A 21,191-nucleotide genomic window follows, 5' to 3' on the forward strand; every position below is an offset into this window, starting at 1 on the left:
TAAATGCTTTCTTATGAACCTAGATAACTGACTTCAATGGCAAATGAGTTTTGGCTTAATGATTTGATGCTGGGATCAAGTGTATTTTTATCTTTGGTAGGCTTCCCAGAGTACTTTCCCTCTGTCTACGGAGACCTAAGCTTTCTGAAGGTGTTTTTGGCCCAGCTTGCAAGGAAAGCATAGATACTAATACCTGGCCTGTGATTTAGTTTCTCCAACTTTTGCTTTATGTAGTGTATTGCATTTTTAAAAATATTTTGGATTGTTTTAGAACATCACGTCATGGCGATGAAATTGCTCAGCCCTTATAACAGTGTCATTCTCTTGAAAATTTTGGGAGGTTGAGTTCACCTTCTGCATGGTTGGTTGCAAAAGATTTTGCATTTTAAATGAGGAAGGGAAATACCCTAGTACAGAGTAAAAGTAGGAGTACAGATTTTAGTCTTATTAAAAAGGATAATTGGCATTTGAGAAATACATAAAATAAATGCTTTCGAATAAATTGTCTTGCATTTCCTATGTTTGTGAAAATTTTTTGTGTTGTTAAAAGCAGTATGAAAACATATTTTTATGTCAGCTATTTTGGACTTGTAGTTCATACTGTACTTTTCTCTGTATTGAGATTAATGTTGAGAAAAAGGGTAAGGCATTTTTGTTATGGCCAATTTATTTTATTTCAGACTGTGTTATCACTTGGTGAAAGCCCTATTGATTAGCCTTCATAGCTTTACAGAGCTTTTCTTGTAAGCACTTAAAAGTTTGAGTTGTCTCAGTCCCATAGGACAGAAAGAAAGCTGTTAGTACCATGAAATTCTTCTTCTGTATGTTTCCAACAGCTTGAAGCCTCCTCTTGGAATGCAGAATATTAGCACATTAATGTTATTAACCCCTTTAGTACAAAACGGGTTTGGAAGTAAATATATTTTTATATCTTCAAAGTCTAGGTTGTTTCTTCTATGTCAGTACAGTTTCTTAAAGCTGAAAAATGTGTTGCTGTGCGACAAACAGATGCTGCTCTAACAATGCAATACATTATGTACCAAAAATGATCTTGGTTTTAATCATAGATGCTGATTTAATGAGAGAAGACTCTCTGACATCAAAAATGGATTTAGGGTGTGATTTTGTTTTCTCTATGTTTTCTCTACATAATTAATACGAATATGGTACCTTATATATTCTCTTTTAAATTTGAAAATGTACTTTGGTTTTATGCCATTTTATACTCCTGTTTTCTAATTCTGCCTTGTACAATAGTCTTTTTTTTTTTTTAATTCCTTTTTTGTGATCTGAACACAAGGGCATTAGTAAATCTTGTATCTTTAGAGTATTTTCTCAGAAATTATTGACTTCTTACAGAATCATTCTGTTCATAGTTAATCCTTTCATTTTACATATATATTCTTTTTCATTTATTTTCTAAGTGTTTCCTATTCAGTGTTTTCATCCTGCATTTAGCATGTTGGACATGTAAGATGTTTGTCTGTAACTAATGTTAGTTTATGGATCAGGAAAACAATGTTCATCAGTATTTTCAGACACTATCAGTACTTTATATCTTGAGAATACGCCTGACCTCCTGGGAGCATTTCATTGTTGATATCTCTTCAGTTTTGCTTTCATTTTATTCTGCAGATATTTTGTAACTTAACTTTAGTTGCTAGCTCTAATCCCTTCTATCACCGATACAAATTTTGATTGACAATTTTACTTTTAGATAAAGTCAGATAATACTATACTTGGGGGGGAAAATGTCTTCATATTGTGTTTTTAATTCCACTGAACCCAGCAGAGTTAAATGTAGTTTGGATGCACAGGGAAGAATTAATGATTGGAAGATACAGAGTTGGTAAATTATTTATTCTGGCCCTGAGGAAGCTGAAAAGCTGAGTGAAAGACTAATAAATCATTTGTGGTAGTGCTGGTTGTCACTTCCAATTATTTTAGACGGTTTTGTGATAAACTGCAGCACCTGCTAGATATCCCTGCACCATCCCTTGATGCTTGCAGTGCAGCTTGTTCAGTCGATTATCAAAGGCAAATTTGTCTAAAGTTTCCTCAGGTTGGAAAGAGAATTACTTTTCTCAGTCACCCCTTCCTCCATTTGTTAAGTTCCTTTTTCATTGCATGCATGTAATAGGCAAAATCAATGATATATGTAGAATTTTATTGACATAATGTACATTCGGGTATGGTTGATGAAACCACTGAGGAACAGGATGAGGGGTGATGTGTCTGTGAGTGTAAATGTGCCTTTGAAAAACTCACTTGCTTTCATCTTTCTGCATAGCAGTTTTTTCTAGTAACATGAAAACTAGTATTGGTCCTCTGTTTTTGAGGATTATGTTTCAGGTAGTGCTGAAGATACAGAGGAGACTAACTTGAGTATCGGTTGGCTTTGTCACTTAAACTTTTCTACTGCTTTTACTCAAAAGGTCTTAGTTTAAAAACATGATTACGTATACAGATCATACATGGTGCATGCAACACTTGCACTAACAGATTAAAGCAGAGAAAAGTAGTTGAAGGACTGGAGAAAAGATTAAGAAAGAACAGTGAAATTATTTTTAAAGAGAGAAGGATGAAGACTGTTGGAAAGATTAAGGCTGCTCTTAGAGAAAAACAGAAAGTGAGGTAAAAGGTGAAGAAATAAAGAGCTGAGATGGGTTAGTGGAAGGCAGCTGTTTCTTTATATCACTTCACTGAGAACTACACTGTTAGTCATCATCTCATATAACTGCAGTCTGGACACCCTTTTCTCTGAGACAGAAGAACCAGGCCTATTCTGAGAATATTTGTCTTTCTAAACTGAAAAGGTGATAAAATACAATGCCATACTATATGCATTGCTTGCAAGATTCTAGATTGTCATCTCAGAAAAGAGTTTCAGAAAGTTGAGCTCAAAGTTTGTGTGTGGTCTGAAGGATGGGGAGGAGGGAGTGTCTGATTGTTCAACACGTTCTATTTCTGCTCATCTTGGGGAAAGAACTGCAAAGGTTTAAAATTGCATTTGTATTAAAATAAGCTAGAATGCAAAGTAGTCAGCTTAAAGCTGTTGAGATTCTCTTTCATGTCTGTTACAGGTGAATGAATGCATCTTAACACATTTTAACACATAGTGCTGAAAGACTTGCTTGTAAATGTTGAGTGCTGTAACTTAACAGTTACATGGTAAGTTTTCAGTATCTTCTCAATTGCCTTCCTAACATCATCCATCCAAATAACATTGAATTCTGAATATTCAGGGTCCATACAACATAGAGCTCCAATCCTTGGAAGGTAAATAATTCAAGGTTTTTTTTTAATATTGATTTCCGTTTTTTCGTTAATGGGTCCCAGCTTGGAATTTCAAGTGAAAACTTTGTCACAGGAAGTGGTGGTATTTTGATGCAGATAGATAATTCAAGTACAATCAGAGAAGTGACCATGCTGACTAAAATCAAAATTAAAAGAGCTTTGTTTTCTTGTTTTAAATCTTGTTCAGGCAGACTTGTTTTTTTTTGCATTGTGCTTTTGTAGGTGAGGAAGGAATCAGGTGAAAAATTCAAGCACAGTCACCTTGCTCCCCCAGATGACTTCAATACAGAGATCTGCAGAATTTCAGCTCTAGGTCTGTGAACTTTAGGAGAGCTCCATGAATACATCTGTTCAAGTTCCAGCAAGTAGAAACTAGGTGCCAGAAAAACATACAAATCTCTGTCAAGGGGTACTTGCTGTCTGTGAAGACAGGATTTTTTGCTTTTTCCTGGAAGGTTATTTTGCTGTATCAGAGTCTGTTATTTGCAGCCAATGATGACAGTATAGAAGTGCAGGCTATAGGAGCTGATTTATATTATTATAATTCAATTATTATTTGCAGGTATTTCTGTAAGCATAGTATATCTGATAGTAATAGAAAATCTGGAATTATTCCTGCAGCTTGAATCAGAAATTTATTCATGATTTGAACATAAAGACTTACATGGACATTAATTGTCAATTTTTTAGTTTCCTAATTTTCCCAAGGAAAAGGTGGTGTCTGTAGTAAATTTGGTTTTCAAAAAATATTTTACTGTAGTAATTTTGTATTTATTTATTACTAAAAACAGTAAGTACATTTCTGAATCTTTAGTTACATGTACAAAGTTATGTACATATTGTTTACATGTACAAAATTAATATTTTTTAAATTTTGCATGAAAAAACCCAATTAATTTATTTTTACAACTTTTCAAATTCATGTTCAGTTCACACTGAGTTAAGTGCATAAAGATAGTGATATGTTGGGTTTTTAACTTGTATGTTAAAATGGGTAGGACAAAAAATGCATTTCAAAATGAAAATTAACTTTAATGAGAAATTTATAATAAACTGAGCTGGTAACTCCGCTTCAAAAAAAAGGTAAATTTTATTGTCAGAAAATATTTTTATTCTGTTCTAAAATAGAACAAGTCTTTCTGCTTCTCCTATTATTTTACAACATTCAAAGTTGTTGAAGTGTCACAACCAAAACTTTTAAAAAAATAGGTAAGTTATTTCAAATCCATCTGAGAGATTGTCACAGTCTATAAATGCTGAATAAGTAATTAAGCAGACTATTTTCATGTTTTTGCCTGTTTTTTCATTGAACCTTTAGCAGTGAGGCATATGACAACCAGAGTGCTTCAGACCACACACACTTCTAGTCTCCTTTCTCCAGCCTGTCCAATAAAAAATTCTTAGAAGGTTTGCTTAGGAGTCTGTGACATTATTTCCCACATACACTACTCTGCCTTTTGGAGATCTGGAAGCTTTTGCCAAGGAGAATCAGCAATGGTATGTTTTTACCTATCAACTTGAAGCTGTGTTGTTCGGGGCTTGTGAGTTTTTTGTGTGTATGTTATTTTTTTTTGGTGGTGTTGTTGTTCATCCCCCATTTTTTCTCTCCTCCAAACATTAGGTCACTTTTTGATCCTCTGTAAAATTTTAATGTCCCATGGCAAACAGTTCTGTGGATTGACTTTTAACTAGGTGAAGAAATAACTCCTTTTGTTTGTTTTGCAAATGCCACTTAGTAACTTTGTTCAGTTATCCCGTTCTCTAATTTTATGCCCTAATAAAAAAAATAAAAAATAAAAGTGTTTCGGCTTTAGATGAAGGGGCAGGCAGTTCAGGACAAGAGAGTTGTGAGGTTATAAAGGGAGAATCCAGGAAGGGCCAAAGCACAACTATAACTTAATCTGGCCACTGCTGTAAAAGAAAAAAATTTCTGTAAATACATTAGCAACAAAAGGAGGATTGAGGACAATCTCCATCCCCTATTGGATGTGGAGGAAATATAGTGACAAAGAATAAGGAAAAGGCTGAAGTACGTAATGTCTTCTTTGCTGCAATATTTAAAAGAAAGACCTGATGTCCTCCAGGTACCCAGCCCCCTGAGCTGGAAAACAGGAACAGGGACCAACATGAAGTTTCCATACTCCCAGGGGAAGTGCTCAGCGATCTGCTACATCACTTAGAAACATGCAAGTCTATGGGGATGGATGGGATCCACCCAAAGTGAGGGAGCTGGCTGAAATGTTCACAAAGTACTTTCATGCATTTACCAGAAGCTGTGGCTCACTGGGGATGTCCCAGTTGACTGCAGCTTTGCAAGTGTGAAGCCTGTCTACAAGAAGGATCAAAAGGAGGATCTGGGGAACTAAAGGCCTGTCAGCTTGACAGGTGCTGGGGAAGATCATGGAGCAGATCATCCTAAGTGCCATCACATGGCATGTACAGAAGAACTGCAGGATCAGGCCCAGCCAGCATGGGTTTATGAAAGGCAGGTTCCTGTTTATCTAACCTGATGTCTAATGGCATGGTGATCCATTTACTGGATGAGCAAAAGGCTGTGAATGTTGTCTGCCTGGACATGAGTCATGGCTTGTCCAGTGTTTCCTGTAGCATTCTCTTGGAGAAACTGGCTGGTCATAGCTTGGATGAGTGTACTGTTTGTTAGGATGGAGGGAGAGAGGGAGGGATGAACCCAGAGACTGGTGGTGAATGGAGTTGCCAGCTGGCAGCCAGTTAGAAGTGGTGCTCTCCAGGGCTCAGTACTGAGACCAGCTCCATTTAATATTTTCATCAATGATATGGATGACATGATCAAGTGCACCTGTGGTCATTTTGCAGCTGACACCATGTTGGGGGGCAGGAATGTTGATCTGCTGGAGGGTAGGAAGCCTGCACAGAAGGATATGGACAGGCTGGATCAATGGGCCAAGGCCAATGGTCTGAGGTTCAACAAGGCTAAGTTCCAGGCCCTGCCCTTGAGTCACATCAACCCAGGCAGTGCTACAGGCTGGGGCAGAGTGGCTGGAAAGCTGCCTGGAGGAAAAGGACCTGGGGGTGCTGATTGACTGCAGCTGATTATGAGCCAATGTGTGCTCAAGCGGCGAAAAAGGCCATCGGCATCCAAGCCTGTATCAGCAACAGTGTGGCCATCAGGATGAGGGCAGTGATTGTTCCCCTCTACTGGGCACTGATGAGGCCACATCTTGAGTCCTCTGTCCAGTTCTGGCCCCATGAGTACAAGAAGGACACTGAGAAGCGTGTCCAGAGCAAGGCAATGAAGCTGGTCTGGAGGGCAATTCGGATGATCAGCAGAAGGAGCTAGGGTTGCTTAACCTTGAGAAAAGGAAGCTTGTAAAACTTTATTGCTCTCTACGACTACCTGAAAGGGTGGTCGTATCCAGGTGGAGCTCTCTCACTTGTCCCAGGGAACAGGCACTAGGACAAGAGGCAATGGCCTTGATGATCTTAAAGGTTTTTTCCAATCTAAATATTTCTGTGATTCTATTATTCTGTCTCCTTAGGATTGCTCTTTAATCATTTTATGTGCTTCTACAGAAAAAAATAGGACATAAAAGAGCTTTTCTCCAACAAATAATTAGTAATCTGTCTTTGTGTACTACACAATGGAATAATGTCGTCAAGGTAATCTGCTTGGTAAAGGCAGTGTAAAGAACAGTATCCCTGTTTTCCTTAAAAAAGATGAGTGTCAATTCCAAATTGCTGATGAAGATATCCATTGGTTTGTTGAACTAGAATGCATAAAGTGATTAAAATACTGATTTAATGACAGCTGTATCACTTCTGTAAATACTTACGTAGTGCACTCTCTTCTCCAAGAAAATTAAATTAGGAGGCATTCTCAAATATTAAATCCTTTTTTTTTTTCTATTGAAAATAACGATAACCTATGGAGCTACTAAGCTTTAAATCCTTTACAGAGTATTTATTGGAAACTATTTTAAGAGTTGTGATAGGAGTATATCTGGAAAAAATATTTCAAGGATAGCCTTGATCCAAGAATGGGAGGTCATACCTAATATACTGCAATACTTTGTTAGATTTCTGCCTTAAGACCTAGGAAGACTGCAGTTTAAACAGTGCAATCAGCTGTTCAAAACAATTTTGGCTAACAAGCTATGGAACACAGAAAATAGAACTGAAGGGGAAAAAAAAATGTACAACTTTTTATCTTCTATGTTAGACCAGTTTTCAAATCCATTGTCTCTGACATTTCAAGCAGGTATCCAGAAAGCACAGTAAAAGTATTTGCCAATGAGAAGTTATTCATGTGTGAAGATGATTGTCAGCTTTTTAGTGTTTGCTTTCTTTGGAACAAGAGTGAGAAGTGCATGTTATAAAAGGAGGGGTAAAGCTCTGTTAATAACAGCAGGGAAGGCAGTATGAGCATGGCAGCTGTTGGCAGACAAATGTAATACCGAGGTGGGCTAGGTGGGATCTTGCCTCTCTGCTGAGGTCAGATGATCTCTTCCCCATTGTAGTGTTTGATGAGGCTTCAGCCATCCTGCGTTCTATCAGTCTGCTTCAAGGGAATAAGTATTAAGATAATTTTGTTTTGTGGTAAGAGTTTAAAAATGTTGTGATGTGTAGGACAGTAAGAGCAGGAAAAGCACTTTGGACTTGCAGTTGGTGATGGTGGTTGCTGCCTGGTAGAAATGTTTAATTTGTGTTCTTGGACCAACCTCAAAGAAAGTTTTGTCCTTCATGTGGAAGAGTTTTGTCTTTCTAATCACAGCAAATGTTCTTCCCCATGGAACTCTGGGTAGTTATTTAACTGAAATCAAGGAAGTGCACAGAAGAGAGAGCTCAAACCCAGAATTTTATGCCGTGATCCTGAAAGATGCTGCAGCTGAGTGATGATGAAGATATGAATAATTGAGTAACTTTTAGTCATTGCTAGAACGGAGTAGAGTTTTCCAGCTAACAGAAGTGGTGATAAGTGTTTTTTCTGCAGATGCTGCCAAATACCAGGTTAGCATCAACGAAGAATGTAAGTGTTGCTAAGCTACAGAGTAGATTGGTGAACTGTGATTCACAGTTCAAACAACTGTGTTTTCAGTTGCTTTTTGACCATCCCTTTTCCATCTCTTCAGTGGATTACATTAGCCAGATGTTTGTCCATGAGGTGATTTTGTCCAGATACTTCAAGGTTGTGGCAAGTACAGGCAGTTAGAATGGTTCATTGGAACCCTGCTAATCCTATGCCTGTGTCACTTAGCAAGTCTCAAAACAGCTGCATGTAGCTCTCGAGAAGGAGCAGAAAAAGAAATGATACTTCAGAAATTTCACAGGCAGGGAACTGCTGGGAGTTGTTCCGAGTTTTCTGCCAGAATTACGCAGATCACTACTTGAGTAACCAGGACGTGTGTCACATCTTTTAAAGTAGGTGAGAGTTCATCATAGGTCAAGAGCTGTTGAGATATGCAGAAGAGTGAAAATAAATGTTTTTTCTTTTTACAAAGAGATCATTCAGAGATGCTGCTAAGTGCTTTTAGTCCCTTACTTGATTCAAAACTAAATATGCTTGTAGTTGGCCTTTGTCAAGTAATTTCATTACTTGCTTGGGGACAGGTTGTGTGGCACTGAGAAGTAAACTACTTCTGGTTGTGTTTGCTCACTGTTAGATTGCTGAGTGTTCGAAAGAGGAAGGGAAGATTCTTCCATTACTGCACTATTTTTGTCCAGAGCTATGCAAACTCATGACTGCCATAAGAGACGCTGTCATGCCACAGATGATGAATTATATTTGGAAATCTTTACGTTGCAGCCCAGACAGACCTTCATAATAAAATGTGCTGAAGTTTGAAAGTGTAGGTGATTGCTACTTGTGGGAATGAGTTAATAGCTCCTTATTGTTGCAAAAACCTTATATATGTGACTGGTCTCAATAAGGCTTTTATGTGCTCAGCATTGTGAAGGGTAATTCTTAGAGAAACCTTTTGGGACCTGTGCTTCACACTGTGTCACTGCAGTTATCTGGTGACCCAGACCTATGCTGTTGGAAAGAATCCCATGGCTTGTGGTGTGACCCCAGCCAGGGGTTTGAGACGTGTGTTTCGGTTATAATCCTTTACTTTCTGTCAATTAACATTTTAACTTTTGGGTGCTGTTTTATTTGTTAATCTTTCAGAAAATCTGTTAACTAAAAGGGAAACTGGCTGTTGTAGTGGGCCGCTATGTTCACATGTGGAACTGAAATACAGTGGTCATTTCACTGTGGTTTCGTCACTGCTGGAATTTGTGGATGCCCTTGGCCCTTTTTGGTGTAGCCAGCAGCCTTGGACACTCTTGCTGACCACTGCCTTAGAAAGCCAATGTTCTGTCAATGGCACTGATCAAGTTGCATTGATCTTAATTTTGATATTTTGCTTCTATACTTAAATTTCAACTAGTCTTTCCTGTTTCTAAATGCCTCCTAAAACGCCTCCATCCTGCTGCATGGTGTTGGCAATTGTTCTCTTGTGCACTGTTTGCAGAAATAACAACAGACTCAGACTAAGGACAAAGTTGCATCGTTGCTCCAGATTGTTAATTTTTCTCTCTAAAGATTTAGAAGATTAAATTTCACAAGTGGACATTATTGGATAGTATTTAAACACTAATTAAAGGTACTAAATATAAAATTGTGAATATTGCTGCTGTCTTTGGAAGCTGGAATTTACTTCATTGCAGAACAGTATAGGCTGCTAACTGAACAGTGGCTGTGGTTACCTCTCAACTTTGCTCTTACCTGGATATTGTCATTGTAGATATTTTCAGACTTAGCACCTTGTTATTTGGCAGTAGAAATCAGGCTGATTAATGTAACTGGGAACTGGAAAAATATAAACATGCTCTTTAACCAAGATGTTCTTGATAAAAATATGTATAATGAGATATAATTTTTTAAGAGTCTGTATTGCTCATTGTGAATTTATTTGGGGGGAAAGAGATGCAAGATGAAAGATTTGATTTCCAACTTCTTGCTTATTTGTGTGGTGCATTATTTATTTAAATGGTAAAAGAGTAAATTTAAGGCATGTTGCATATTTTTTCTGTCCTTAATGTGTTTTTTAATGTGTTTGTATCAGCACTATCACTTACTGAATTGTGCTTTGAAAGGATGCTTTGTTTTGTAAACTTGGATTGAAATTTGTTTTTTGTTTAAATCTAAGAAGACACAGTTACAGTGAATATTTGGCTGAAGAATTAGGCTTTCACTTTTAGCCATTAGGTTCTCACAGGTAATTCTGTTCTTATTTTGTCTAAAGATGCGTCACTTCAGGCTGCAGTTCTTCAGCATGCCATGTTGGGAAAGCTCTTTATTTCATAACAAGAATTCTGTGAATTGGGAATGCAAAGACCAGGGCAATTTGAAATCAGTCTTGAATTTTATTCTGTGCAAATAGACTCTGTGCTATTCTCAGCCTGCTGATATTTTGAGTATTGCAGCTAGTTGAGCACTTGTGACTTCTAATGCTAGATTCATGCAATGGAAGAGGTGATGGAAAATCATTGTGTCTGGGTTGTCTTTGTGATTCATATTACCATAATAATAAGAGTTTTCATCCTGACTACAAAAATAGAAGTTTGTGACTACTTTAAAAGTCTGTTTTAAAGATGTGTGGAGCACTTGTTTGTTTTCTGGGCTAGTAGCTGTATTTTGAAGCAAAAGTTTCACATTGCCCAACTTTTGAGTCTGACATTGGTGACTCTGCTAATTGTAATAGAGCTGTGGAACTGTTTCATTCCAGATGGAACTTTAATCTGGCTTCTGATTGAGCTGAGTGTCCTTGTAGAGTCTCTTAGCATCTGCTTTGGAAATGTATATAACATTATTCAAAATTTGTACCAAATTAAACCACCCTAAGGCTATAATTCAATTTTTCTTTATTGAGAAATGTATTGTCAACAACTTTATGCCACAGAGTAAAATTTGCACTAGATCTATTATTTTTTTGGCTATTAACTGGTCATTTATATTACTGTGATTGAATTTCCAGCTTCTTCAAGTTTACCTTTCCAATTGTAAGCTTACACTAAGGAATCAACAAATAAGGCAAATGTCATGTCCTGTTTTTTTGTTTATGGAGGTGTTTTTTTTGGCTAAAAGTAGATGAGCTTTCATTGATGCTTTGATGCTTTCTAGCATAAATGATTGGGTTATATTTTTATTTATCAAATAGTAATGTGTTAATGATTCTGGATAAATTCTGTGGATGAAGTCTGAGATACCTGTTTTGATATTTGGATTGTAAAGTCAAAAAGAATGCATTAAATATACTGGAATACACCATATCACATTACACATTCTATATCTTACTTTAGTTTCTCTTGTATCTCTAACAATTAGTGATTGTGACTTTTCTTATTTCTCAGTTTCCTAAAATCTGCTGTATTTCATTATAGTTATTATAAAATCTTGAGCTCAGTATAGCTGCTGTTTTGAATACCAGTTCTGTTACTAAAGATGGTCAGATTAGGGTAGCAAATTGATGCAGTTTTTTAGTTGATGCATGATTTGTGAAATAGTCCCTACCTAGTTATGAGGAGGCTCTAACAAAGTTATGGAATGTTAGGCAGCTGTGTATGTTGATGATAATATTCAGTAGATACTCTTCTTATTTCAGTTTTGGGCATGAACAAAGTTTAAAATCACAGAATTATGAACTGAAATTGTAATAAGCCAACTACCAGTGTTACTGAATTTTGTTTATTCGCTTTTTTCTTGTTTCATTGCTGAGTTGAAGAGCCATAAGCACTTAGCCAAGTTCAGTCTTGTGAATAGGTAGAGCAATGTGTTAAGTCCCTCTGTAATCTAATTTTCCTATTACAACTGTGCTACACAACTGAAAGCAAAGTAGAACTTCCAATGTACAAGTGCCATTCTTTCCACTTCTAGCAGACTGACTTGCCCAGCTCTTTGGAGAATGGGTGTCAGAGTCTAGCTTCAAAAGTGGAATATGAGCCCTAGTTTACTGACATCCCCACTCCAGCTTCATGCAGCGTTAGATGTCCCCATCCTCCTTCATTAAGTTCCTGTGCAAGTCTCTATGCATTCATTTGAATTTGTGTTGAAGAAAAAACAGAAGTTATTTATTTTATAATCCAGATGCTTCCAGTATTTGATTTAAAAACAATTAAATTGCTATGAGAACAGAATTGCAACCCCACAAAATGGGTAGCCGTTCAACTGGTATAAAAGGAAATCTCCACTTCCCTAACATATATTCCTTTGGACATATTAGCTGCCTTACTCCAGCTTTCTTCATGCTCCATCTTTTATGCTTGAAGAAGTTTAGACAGGTTTGTGTTTTCAAGCTCTTTGTCAGTGAACAGAAGAGGTTGCACACAAGTTCCTTCACAGCAGAAGCCTATCTTCTGGAGGAAGGCAGTGACCGGGCCAAAATGGGATATCTATCTCCTCTCAGACAGCCTTAAATCAGAATTAAACTGTCATGCATTTATTAGAGTGTACAGAAATTGCAACATTTTTGTGATTTCTTTTCTAATGCTTCAAGCATCCTCATTTATGTGTTACAAGAGACAATAGTTACGAAGTGAGAGTACACACGAGATAGAGACATAGTTGCCAAATCAATCTCTTTGGTATCTTAATGCCATCAGCTTGTACTGAAGTCTGAAAATATATGACCAAATCACTCATTAATTTCTAGAGAGTGGTTGAAGAGTAAATACCATCATTCAGACTGTCTTTTCCAGCACGATATTGGAAAGATCCCAAAACTAACACAATATCAAGGAAATGGATATCTAGGAATGCAGTAATAATATTCTTCCTTTTCTTCCATCATCTTTCTTCTAATATTTTATATTTCAGTACCTTTTGTGAATTTGCTTTTTTGAGGTTTTTTCATATCAAGAACAAGTGAAAAAAAAAACCCTCTTTCATTTATTTTCCCAGATTCTTCCATCCAAGATGGAAAATCCCATCATTGCTTTGTGACTTGACTGTTCACTTGGTGACTTTCAAACTTCTGTTACATTTTTATGTGGAGAAAATTGTTTTAACCTGGGAAATTTTACTTTGGAGGCATATATCTAATTTTTAAAGGACCAAGTACAAATTAGGTCTTGCTTTTAGTCACAAATAAAAAGGCAATATTATAAGGGTTTTTTTAAAACACCCAATAAGAGTTTTCAGTCTCCATGGAATAAAATTTTTATGATGGTTCTTTTCATTTATTCTCATATGATTAAATGGAATTGAAGAATAAAGCATGGAGAAAAATAAACCATAAGAAACATGGTTTGTGGGAACATGACCTACTTTCAGAAAGTCACAATTTCCCTCTTCTTTCTCTTATATGAGAGTTTTTTTTGTAGGTCACGCGTACTATCAAATTCCTAGTGTGACCCCCAGATTAGTGGTGTTGCCATTCAGCGATTTCAACATCTATGTGATGCTTGCATGGTTGTACCAAGAGAAGTTGCAGTGTATTTACACTGTGGTTTGACAATCATTAAATTACTATTTGGCGTAGGTAAAATTATTTATAAAAGTGTGAAAAAGTAATAGACTGTTTCTTGTGATATTTTAGCCATTAGTAAGTTTAATTTATCCTCACTAAAATGAAATTAAATTACATAAATATGTATCTTGGATAAATGTAGATGTTCGTCAATTAAATTGTAAAAATCAAAAAGAAAAGGGGTTAAATAAAGTGAAAACATTTGATTCATAGGTACCTGTATTTTGGTTTGACCTATGTTTGTTAAAGGCAGATATGTTTGTCATTCTGATGAAGATGCATTTCTTCTTACCTTGCTGTTGACAGAATCTCACCTACTTTTCCCATTTATTATGATAATAGTCTACCAGATGTCATATGTCACAGCCTAGTGAAGTTGTCTCTGCCTATTACCACTTACACATAATGTGCATTCTAGTTTTTCTTTCCTTAATTTAGAAAATTTTATATGCTCTTTGACATCCCTTGTTTTTTTAGTAAAAGAATAGAAGCAAACTGTTTAAAATACTTGAAAGCAAGTTTAGAAAGAGTAGGCTATTTTATTCCCATTTTATGTAACATTATGGTAAAAGTCTACCTTTGTATGGATGGATAACCTGAATCTCATACAAATGGTCATACATGTTCAAACTCTAGTAAAGTTACACTGCATTTTTTTTTGAAGACTGCCTATTTCAGTGGACAGATACATAGGTAAGTGCAAATAAGAAGGGCTGAAAACACAAATTATCATATGTTATGGATACATCTAGTGATAGGATCAACAGAAATCACATCTCTAGCTAAAACATAAAACTGGACAATAGTCTTTCTTGAAAGAGTTTTAATCTACAGGACAGGATAATCTCTTACATGTATGTACAGATAGGAGAAGAGTGAAAAAAAAAAACGTTTTATCACAGATGCAGCAAGGTGCCTTTGACTGAAGGTGTAGCATTGTACACCCCTGTGAGTTACAACCATATGGAATTCACACCAGGCTTGTGATGATGGGAACCTCCTTGCAGAACTTGCAGAAGTAGAGCTACAGTGAAAGGACAGCCAGACTGGGAAACTAGCACTTTTCAATTGTATTGGAAAATTTTATTTCCATACAAAGTTTTGTGCTGAAAAGGTTTATATATTGAAAAATGTGTGTTTTCTACAAGTTTGAGCTGTGTTCATTTTGCATTATGTATCAGCAAAGAAGATCACACTGACTTTTCATTTTTAAGTTTTCTTTTTATGTTGGGGTGCTTTTTTCCTGTTAAAAAAATATAAAAGTGCCCCCTAGATTTATGGACTTTTGTGCTTACATACTAGAGCCTACAGAATTCCATTTAAGATGTTCTTTTTCTTTCAAAGTCCATATTTAGAAGTTTAAAGGTTTTTCTTTAGTCCAGATTAACAACAAGAACATGCAACAATCAGCAATGTAGTATAGTTTGTTTTCTTATATTTACTGTGGAATTGTTGATACATAAAGGTAACTGCATGAAAATGCTTTTGTTCTTCTACAGTAATATTTTAGATGAAAGAATGAGTTTTTCTCTGTACATTCCTGAAGGCATCATTGCAGTCCTTAAAGCTGTGTTATATAATGTAGTATAGATGAATATGACAAAAGTCAACACAGGAAACTTATGCTTGAGGTAGAAGAAATCAATATGAAGCCTGATATTTTTCTTTTATATTTACAATATCTGTGCAACCAGAATTGACCAAGCCTCAGAATACTTGTAATTAGACCATCCTGGAAAAAAAAAAAAAAATTGAAATAAAAAGTGGGTCACTGTGTGAAATCAGTATTGTACTCCTAAAATTTCTTTCAAAATGAGTTTTAATTTCTCATGAACAAAACCCCAATACTTAGGTTTAATCTATATGCCTTTCAAAGACTCGAATTTTTCAAGTGACTGCATTTTAATTTTAAAATTAAAGCAAAGGAATGTGTTAAATTATAAAGATTAGTTTTCTGTAAAAGTCAAACAAAACTAAAGCTCTGTGTATTCATTAGGAATCTCTCTCTTTTATTGAAATTATTATCTGTCAGAGGTCCATCTTTGTAACATGAAAAGTGGGAGAAAAAAAAAACAAACAGGAGAAATTTGTATAAAATAACTGGTTTCTTGTCTGTTTTCCTCCCCTTTCTTTAAACAAAATGTAGATAGCAAATTGTAGTCCTGCTGCAGTCCTGTTACACTGAGCAAAAGGCAGACTTGATGCACAGAAAAGAGCTTTTTGTTCAGTCTTATCTTGAGAACACTTTTCTAAGTGAGCAAAGCCTATACTTAGATAATATTTCTACCTTCCTGTAGCAAAGACATATGAAGTATTTATATCATTAATATAAATAAATAATATTTTAATAATGGGGCATCAAACTAGGATATCTTTAGGGTAATGGAGCAAATGTGGACTAGTTGATAAGCTCTCTACACTTCTGAATTCAACACTTAGAGATGATTAGAGGATGTATGCACTTTCTTCAATTTAGAAGCAGTAGCAGTTCAATAAAGCTGAAATGACATCAGTTTTCTCTCTTTACAGTCCATAATGCCAATTAGACAAATATACTTAAATTTCTTACAGAGGCGTAGATCTCAGATAAAAGAAGCAGTTGTTAACAGCATTTAGAAATAATTCTGCTGTAAGTTTTGGTTTAAACTTGTGCTGTAGGCTTGTGGACTCTGTTTTCCAGAGCTTTTTTGTTTTCTTGTGTGGTGTTATTATGACAACATAATTTTATATGGTCAAATTTATTTTGTAGTATGATTCTTGGTCAATTTTTTAATCCAGATCTATTATACATAAACACCACTAATACAGTTGGTGATGTTTTCCAGCATGCACAGCACTTCATTTGCTAATATGTGAATTAGCAGAATATACTTTTTAAAGTAGAATCAATAACTTTGTATAAAATAAACCATTTTTAAATTGTTAAATCCTACTTTTTAATTTTTTTTCAAGAATGGATTAATCATATTTCATACCTGATACTTTTTCTGCAGATTACTGCTTTGTGTGTTTTTAGTCTACTACTTTATGCTCCGCAGCAACATCTCTTCAGCTCTAAATCCAAGGAAGAAACAAGTATACAGATTTATTTTTATTCTTGCATTTCGTCTGCATTTCACTCATTTGTTTTCATTTTATTGGTCCAAATAGGCCAAGGAGAAAACTATGACTTTGTATGCAAAGAGATGAGGTTAGTTTGGTTATGAATTAATATCATTAAAAACCATCAGAATTTAATTGTTATTAAAGATGCAATTTTAAAAAGTACTGTCATTAGCGCTCATTCAAAAAATATATTTAATGTAGTATCAAAACCATTTAATTGCCTTTAAAATAATGCCCAGTCTCTGAGCACTTTTTACTGAGAATAGGTATAATGTCACGTATTGTGTAATCTTACTACTTTTAGCTGAAGTCATTCCTTAGCCTTATGAAAGTCAGCTCAGCTACAGGGAGGTGGAGGTGTGCTTCTGTGCAGTAGTGGTTTTCTCCTGAGCAGAACTCCAGCGTTACTAGTTCCTGACAGCTGCAAGCCAGCCTCTGGGCATCTTGCTAAATTTTCAAATGTAATTATACAGTAGACTTCCTTTAACAAATTCTGTGTTCCCTGCTATAATTATAACAGCTCTTGCCTCTAGCCTGTTCCTTATCTTACAACCCACCTCCATATCTCCCACTGCTGGCTGGTGTTATCCAGTAGAGCTGGTGGATCTAGAAAAGCAGAGTTTATTCTCCCTGTTGTCTTTCATCCATACAGCAGATCTGTTTCTTCTGATCCATTATACTCAAATGGCATGTCCCTTAAAGCTGAAGATTGTTCTCTCATTCACAGGAAAGCTGTGGATTAGCATGTCCCTTTAATTTTTCAAACATTTTTTGATTGCTATTACAGGACAACAGTTAAGGAATTATTAAGAACTATCCATGAAGTGGCTGAAGAATCCAGGACAAAGAAAGATGATCTTCTAAAAATACTTTGTTTTCATGCTGTACAGTTCAGGATATAATTTCTTTCTACTATTTGTGTGTTAGGTTTTCATGTATGAAGCTGAAATGTGTTCTTTCAAGAATCTACATAATTTTAGCAAAAGAATGATGAAACAGGAGAAGTTACCCACAGATATTCTCAGTCTAATATTGGCATAACAAGAGATTTACAAACAGCTATATGGAGCAATCCTGTCCACCTGTCTGCTAGCAAGGGAAGTGATGGGTTTGAATATGGAAATCTGAAGGTCAGAGATAAATAAGAGAGAATTTATGCCGTTGAAGATGTGCAGAGACACTTCTTCAGTTTCTTACTGTAGTTGGCTGTGGTAGATGGACTGGCATTGAAGAGCTGTATTGCTGGAAAGTGACAAAGTAACATTCTTTTCAATCTGTCCTGCAGCAGGATCAAGTACATTGATCAAGCTTTCCCTGAGAAGCTTCAGCTAGTGACCCCAGCACTCCTTAAAGTCATGTTCCCACTGAGTTCCCATGGTTTGCCTGCATCTTTCTAAGAATTATGATGTCCAAAACTCTATAAAGTACAGAAAGAGATGGAAAAAAGTAATTTTAGTTGTTCAATGCAGATGCTGCTGCATGTGCTGCCACCTGTGCACACACCCAACCACATGCATAATGTGCTTTCCAGTGTATTTCAGTGAGATGTGTTTTTCAAAGATCGAACAAAATTTACTCTTTTGATTTGTAATCTTTTCTATTCATTGATACCCTGTGTAATGGTTTACTGCTGGTCCATTTTGTGTTTTACACCTTTCCTAAATATACCACTTTTGATTTATCTTTATTGATTTCTGACCATATCTTCTATTTTTCAAAAGTATTTTGAAATCTTTCCTTGGAGGTGCTGCTAGTTTCTACCAGCACTCTATTATCTGCTGCTTTTAAAAATACTTACCTGGAGTCACTAGGATTGTTCTAAAATGCCAGATAAAACCAGATGGAACAAATGTCTCTGAGTAACATTTGTAATATATGTATATGGTTTTAGAGAGCAGTTAAAAATACCTTTTTTAGAACAATTGCTCTCTAATTTCAATAGTTTTTGCGTCCAGCTTCTAATGATTATGTCTGGACAGTATTTTGTTATATGCATCAACATTTCTGCATCAACAATGCAGAAAATGTACAAAAATCTCTCTAATCTAAAGTTTGTATCACATCTACTGTTATCTCCCATCCATGAACCCAATTAGCAGTGAAGTCACTCAGATGAATTTGAAAGAATCAGTATTTTTTTTCTCTAGCTTCTTTTATTTTCGTCTTGAAATTTGTTTGTGCAACACTGGGTTCTAGAATATTTTCAGGTTTCACTGGTAGAATGCAATTTGAAAGTGGGACTTAGGCACCCTGGGGGAAGACTGGAGAGGACTTGTTCTAAGTTTGGTTGATTGGTTATTTTTCTTTTCTACTTTTGATTTCCTCTATTCTGATCTTTTAGAAATAATGAGACAATAGATGTTACTTTGTTATGTTTTTCTCCATAATTTTCAGCGTGACTTTTCATGTTGTTTTTTGTTTGTTTGTTTTTCCATTCCTTTTGTTACTGTATTTCCTCTCCTTGTTTGTAGGCAATGGCATGTGTGTCTTGTATCACTGTAGGTCTCATTGATCACTGATGTGGGACATGGATGAAAACTTTTTTTCCAGTGAGATAAGCTGACAGGATGTGTAAAATAAATTTTCTTTGCTTTTGCGTGTTTTGTAACTTCTGAAAGGCTCAGTTAGGCTCACAGCAGTAAGATTTCAAAGGTTACCATCAGAATATTGTATTCCTTTCTCACAGCTTATATACTGGGTGGAATGGCAATAAACAGGTCAATTCCAAAAGGAAATGAGATACAAAATTTTGTTTCTCTGAAATGTAAAATTAGAGGCGATTACGTAGTAAAATCATCATTGTAGCATCATTGCAGGCCATTAAAATGGGTCAGGTAAAAGACTGAGGTAGGACAAGGGAGACTGTATCTTGGGTTGTTACATCAAAATATGTTAAGGAAATTCTTTTGTCCTGAACGACTGTGACTTTGGTATTGGGTAGGATAGCCTATGAGTAGCCTTTTCTTGGTGTTTAATACATTTGTGTGTGACTACTTCCTCTTCTTGTATATCACAAGATGGAGAATTTCACCCTAAAATAAAACTGCAAAATTAGGAGCAGTGAAAGCAGGGTGGATTTTTTTTCAGGTCTGTCATATAAGCTGAGCCCTCTTGCCCAACACTAAAGAATGAGAACAGAAGCCAGTATATTTATACCAATTGCTGCTGTCTCTTTAAAATTCAATGTTTTATCTTTTACCTTTCAGTTTGCTTTATAGGTCACTTAATTTTTGTTACTTTCCTTTATTATGAGCTCAGAACAGAATGTTGCTGAATATGCTAAAATAGATGTATATTTTTTTAAGGCTGGCATTTAAGCAGACAAAGGATCATGCTTAATGCTGCTATGATAATAAATAGTAGTATAATTGATTGTTGATAGGAACCCTTAAAGTATATTTTTATGGTTGAAATGTACTTTGGATAAACAGTGTTCAGTTTGCCTATTAAAATAATTCACTATATACCGTGGTTTCTTTGAGTATTAAGGAAGTAGGACTTTTCCAACAACAGTAATTGGTTGACACTGCTTGACCTTAATGCAAAGCTACAGTATTTAATGAACAAACGGAGGGAATAAAGTTTTGATAAATAAGGCAATTTTCATGAAACCTTTAGAAATATGCTTGAAGTCTTTTAGTGTTAGATTGACGGTTTCTCCTTTTGTGAAAAGAATAAGTGAATAATTTAAGGCTATATTTCATGTTTTCAGATCTTCATTCTGTCATATAAATAATAGACTGTGAAATGCAGCAGCTCCTGCATTCACAGATTTAATAGACCTGTAAAAGTGAGTATCTTGCTTGGCTTCTGGCATCTTAAGATGCTCTTTTGTGTTCATGTATACCTGAGAAGCAATGCAGAGGTGGACTTTCTTCAGTAACCAAATTCCATACTTTAAACATGTCATATATTCTGTTTTTAAAGGAATTGGTTTTAAAATACTTTCCTTACATCTTGATGTCAATGTTAATATTTTTGGGTTTTCTTTATTATGATGGAAAGGCATCAAAAAAGTAGCACATGGCTATTTGAAATTAAAGTCTGATTTAAAATTTACGTACTTAAAGAGAGACTGTGTGAAAAGCATTCAGGTTTGAATCCCTCAGCATAAATTTTCTAAATACCATTGAATCTTGATGAGAAATTCATCAAATGTATTTACTAAAATAGTGAAATATCAAAGTAATTTGTTTTGTTTAGTACATATATTCTTAGTTCTGTAATTTTTATTTTGTTTTAATGGAAACAATATTGGGGGAGGATGAACAGACAATAGCAAAATTAGACTTGTTTCTTTTC

At 35.5% G+C, this 21,191-nt stretch overlaps 1 protein-coding gene across 27 annotated transcripts in view; it reads left to right on the plus strand.

Moving 5' to 3' along the window:
- TBC1D5 (TBC1 domain family member 5) overlaps positions 1 to 21,191 on the plus strand; it is a 316,569-nt gene that overhangs the window by 45,714 nt on the left and 249,664 nt on the right. The gene's annotated exons all lie outside the window — the stretch shown is intronic.

Source organism: Cyanistes caeruleus, chromosome 1 (genome assembly GCF_971803275.1).
Source record: "Cyanistes caeruleus chromosome 1, bCyaCae1.hap1.1, whole genome shotgun sequence".
NCBI classification, from domain to species: domain Eukaryota; kingdom Metazoa; phylum Chordata; class Aves; order Passeriformes; family Paridae; genus Cyanistes; species Cyanistes caeruleus.